General features: G+C 36.3%; 1 pseudogene; it reads left to right on the top strand.

Moving 5' to 3' along the window:
* The first annotated feature begins 489 nt into the window (after nt 1–489).
* On the top strand, nt 490–4,562 carry LOC147003573 (vomeronasal type-1 receptor 4-like; annotated as a pseudogene).
* The last annotated feature ends 903 nt before the right edge of the window (nt 4,563–5,465 follow it).

Below are 5,465 nucleotides of genomic sequence, written 5' to 3'. Positions count from 1 at the left end.
CTTAAATGGCTAAGCAATCTCTCTGGCCTCATTGTTTTAGCTTCTGTGTGTTTCTAGTTGACCATTTGTAATTACTACAGCTAGTTGGATTCATACAGCTGTATAAGTGGTCATAGAACTTAACACAGAGTCTTTTATGGTCATCTATGTTTTAGAATGTGTCAACTTTCATCTTTGAGTATATATGTTACATCATTGTTTGTGCATACAATGTTCTTTGTCTTCATGCATGTTTTTGTTGATGAACATATAAAATGATTGCATCTTTCAGCTGTTGGAATGATTCTGCTATGGAAATGACATGAAGGTACCTCTTCTAAAGCCTGATTTTATTCTCTTTTACTCATAGCTTAGTGACACATTATCCTATCATTCTCCCCTGGATTCTTGTACTCCTTACCTTTGATCTCTTTTCTGATGTTATAGCCCATAACTACTTTCCCTTAACACTTAACAAATGGACATTGTGATCCATGTTTCAGAAAGAACATGTGTTTTATCTCTGGGTCTGTGTCACATTGCTGAGTTCTTTGCAAGTTCATCTAGTTCTAGAAATTTTCATGATTTCATTTTCCTTTAATGATGGATGAAATTCTACTGTGTCTAGGTAGCACACTTTCATATAATCTACTGATGAACCTCTAGGATGAGCATAGCTTGTCTGTTATTGTGAATAAAGCAGCAGTTTATATGGATGTGCAGTATCTTTGTGGTAGGACAGAGTCCTCAGGGTATATAGCCAAAATTATGTATCTGTGTTATATTGAAATCCTATCTATATTTTCTGAGAAATCTTTGTACCTATTTCTATAATGAACATAGTATTTCCCACTCATACCAGTATAGAATGAGGGTTTTTTTTCTGTCCCATAATATTATCAGCATTTGTTAGTGTCTATTTTCTGATGTTAATCATACTCAGGGATACAATGGAGTCTCAATATATCTGTAATTTTTATTTCTTTGGTAGCTATGTTAAACACTTTAAAAAGGAATTTAATTCCCATTTGTGCTTTATTCATAAAGAAATCTCTCCTATTTCATTAACACATTTGTTGACTTGAAAGTCTAGAGACTGCCATACCCGGGATCCATCCCATAATCAGCCTCCAAACTCTAACACAATTGCATACAATAGCAAGATTTTGTTGAAAGGACCCTGATATAGCTCTCTCTTGTGAGGCTATTCTTGGGCCTAGCAAACACATAAGTGGATGCTCACACGGCCCCCAATGGAGGAGCTAGAGAAAGTACCCAAGGAGCTAAAGGGATCTGCAACCATATAGGTGGAACAACAATATGAACTAACCAGTACCCCCCCGGAGCTCGTGTCTCTAGCTGCATATGTATCAGAAGTTGACCTAGTCGGCCATCAGTGGTAAGAGAGGCCCATTGGTCTTGCAAACTTTATATGCCTCAGTAGAAGGGAATGCCAGGGCCAAGAAGTGGGAGTGGGAGTGGGTGGGTGGGGGAGTGGGGAGGACAGGGTATGGGGGACTTTTGGGATAGCATTGGAAATGTAAATGAAGAAATTACCTAATTAAAAAAATTAAAAAAAAGAAAGTTGGTGAAGAGACTAGGTTTTAAGCCCTTGGTTGAAATATAGAAATCAATTATTTTCTCCCGTTCTATAAGTTATATGTAGCTTTGCTGGTAGTTTTCTTTAATGTGCAGCTTTTAATACTGTTATACTCATTAACTCTTGGGACCTTTCCTGTGCTTTTCATATTGTTGCCTCTACCTACATTTTTCTCTAAGAGTTTAACATTTCAGCTTTTGAATGATATATTATTAATTTTTGTGCAAGGTGAAGAGATATAGACACAATCCCATTAATCTGCAGATGAATAACCATTTTACACAAATCCTTTCATTATCAGAAGGTCTGAGCACCTAGTCACAAGAAATATTCAAGAAATGGATGACATCTTTGTAAATTCTTCCTGAGAACTGCTGAGACTCTTGAGGGCAGTGGCAGTGAAAACCTCATTTATCCTTACTCAACACTGGTCACTTCCTCTGTGGATTTTTACCCTCTCATAATCCCAGATTCTTGTCCAAATTTTGCCATTATTAATAACGAAAATTGCTGACTCGATATGTTAGCGATGCAATAACACTATATTGGAACTTGATGATTATTTTCAATTTTGTTTTTTTTTTAAATAGTAAAAAAAAAGTTTTTTGCATAGTTTCTTGGACATCTTACTTTCCATAAAGTCTGCATTAGGATTCTTAAATCTCCATATGCTCAGCCCCTTAAACTCCTGCTTTGATTTTTGTAAGTTTTAACTGTCTGTTTATAAGGTACATAATGATCTCTCTTTGCTACTCTGACTAGCATACCATCACTGTATTCCCATAATTATTGGTGATATTGAGCTTCATTGCACACACATTTTGATCATTTTGATTAGTTTATTAAAAATATGACAGTCATGAACCTGTTTTTTCATTTGATCTATATTTTAGTGTTTTTTTTCAAATTTAGTTTAAAACATTATTTTTAAAGTAGAGGGGGAGCAGTGCATACTGTTATTACTTTGGATCTGTGTTCAGTTCCTAGATCCTACTGGTAGCTTACAACTATCTACAAATCCAACTGTAGGAGATCCCAAGCCTCTTGTCTCCGCTGGTACTCAAACTTACATGTAATGGCTGAACACACACACATCATTTAAAACATTTTAAAGTAAAATATTCTTTAAATATTCTGAATATTTAATCATTTATTGGGAATATAATTTTTAAATATTTTCTGTTTCTCATGATGAATTTTAATTCTCTTTCATTTGAAATTTAGAAAGAATAATGTTTAGTTTTAAACATGCTTTAGTTGAAAATTGACCCCAATAATTGTCTTTAAGTAGAAAGGAATACATTAATTCATTCCTTCTTTTCATGCTTTTTTGAGAACATTGTGGTCTGAGTATAACAGTAACTGTTCTATAGTAAGACCAGATTAATTTCAACTTCATAGTTCTGTCTTTCTTTGTCTCTGGAGTCCTAAGATGAAAGGAATCCACCATCACATCCAGGGAAAATAATAAATTTCAGTAAATATATGTAATATGTTTCATTGAAATAACAGAAAATACCTACTTATATAAAGAAAAAACTTTTAAATATTCTTCTGTGAAAGAGAAATATAAATCCAAGAAGGTGATGATTATCTTATTTAAACTAACTATATGAAGTAATGGGCACTCAATTTATTTCCAGGGTATTAAACATAATAAATTTATTTACCTTTTTAATAGTAATGAAAATGACTCCTGTAAACTTGGGAATTGGAATATTCCTGCTCTCTCAGATTACAGTGGGAGTTCTTGGCATCTACTCAATAATATTTTATTATATTTTTCTGATAGTCACTGGAAAGCATTTAATCTCTAGAGACCTGATTATAAAACACTTGACTTTTGCTAACTGCTCGTCTATCATCTCAAAATGCATTGCAGAGACACTGTCAGATTTTGGATTTAAAGATTTCCTAGATGACATTGGATGTAAATTGATAATGTACATTTGCCAAATAATAAGGGCAATGTCCCTGTATGTCATGTGCCTCCTGGGTTGCTTACAAGCAATCACAATCAGCCCCAGCAACTCCAGGTAGATGGTGCTTAGACACAGAGCCACCAAGTACACCCTGCTTAGTCAGATGGCTTGTGTACCTGCTTCTAAACATCTTGACTCCAGCAAGACTGTTAGGATCCAGTTACAACAAAAATAAAACTAACATGATGAGTTTTGAGTACTGTTCATGGTTTGCTTCCAGAAATGTGGCAACTGCACTGTATATGTTTCTACTCAGCTTCTCTGGTGGCTTGTGTCTGGGTCTTATGGCCTGCTCAAGTATTTCCATGGTGAGTGTCCTCTACAGACACAAGAGACAAGTCAAGCATATCCATGGTGCTCAGCATTTTTTTTGATGAATGTAAACAGTTTTATTCAGAAACAGATAGGTACCTGTTTGCATTACAGAATATAAAACTTGATTTACACTCTATAAAAAAAAAGAACCAATACTCAAATTCAAGAGAGCTTAGCATTCACAGGTAACACTCCATAGACACGAGACCACTGGTCACTGCCTCAGACTTGATTTAAACCAGAAACCGACACCCAAACCCCAACTATGTGGGGCTCATAGACATTAGAGAACAGTTCTTGCTGCTGAGCACCCAGGTCCTGAAGATGCCGTCCTAGCAGTGTGTGACTTTCACGCCAGCATTAGGCTCTGTGCACCTAATGAGCTCTAATGTCCTCTTGCCACACAGTGTATGACATGCCCTTTTTTAAAGTACTCACCTGAAGACACAGCCACCCAAACTATCCTCATCCTGGTGTGCACCTTTGTCATCTCTTACTCAATCTCTTCTATACATGACATCTTTAGAAGGTACTCCAAAGGCTCAGTGCTATGGAAGGTAAGTGTATTCATATTTTTAGAAATATGCTTTGCAATATGTTTCCCCTTCATTTTCACCAGCAATTTCAAATCTTGTTGTAGTCTGTTTTTATCCTTCTGTGATAAGTTCCCTCCAAATATTGCATGAACAAGGTTATCTCTCTTTTCTTGCATATGGCCATGTCCTTTTACCGATTGTAGATTGACAAGACAGCTGTTTTAAAATATCAGTCATTTTTAAATACACTCCTTTATTTATCATGTAGCTTTATCACTAGGTGTTTTATATTGGGTTTTTTTTACAGAATTTTATTCTAGTAAATAATGTTTCAAATACATAGAATCAGGTTATAAGAGTTATTTCATGATAATAGGCAAATTATAGTAGAACATGGGCGTAATTTTAATTTTTCAAACTTTATTTTTAATGATGGTTCTTAAATGCTTTAACCTCCCTTTAGCCCACCACTCACCAGAAAGGATATGGGGAGGAGTGGACATATTTAGAAAGGTTCTTCGCTGTGTGGAAATAGGCAGTTCAATTCGCAGGTTAGCAGCAGAAGCAACAGCTCTATCCACTTGTAAACACTTCACAGATACACCAGCAAACCAGTTCAGTAGAGTCTGGACAGCAAACAGGAATCCACAGCAGTTGTACTACCTAGAAGAGACAGCCAGCACCAGCCTCTGCATCAGTCATCAGGAGGCACCAGGAGGAACGTGGGTCTTGCGACCTACACGCATAGCACAGTCTTCTATGTATAGTGTGAGGATTCCAGAAATGATTTCTTTTTATTTATTTGATATTTTCTTTATTTATATTTCAAATGTTATCCCCTTTCCTGGTTTCCCCTCCAAAAACCCCCTATTCTCTCCTCCCTCCACCTGCTCACCAACCCACCCTTTCCCATTTCCTGGCCCTGGCATTTCCCTACACTGGGGCATAGAGCCCTCACAGGACCAAAGGCTTGATCTCTATCTGTCACTCTGTCTCTCTGTATCTCTGTCTCTCTCTCCTCTCCTCTCTGTATGTATATATTCAAATATATGT

Source organism: Mus caroli, unplaced genomic scaffold, assembly GCF_978045245.1.
Source record: "Mus caroli unplaced genomic scaffold, Mus_caroli_1 scaffold_8, whole genome shotgun sequence".
NCBI classification, from domain to species: Eukaryota; Metazoa; Chordata; class Mammalia; order Rodentia; family Muridae; genus Mus; species Mus caroli.
The sequence above is the reverse complement of the archived record's forward strand: the minus strand, read 5'-3'. Positions and strand labels throughout refer to the sequence as shown.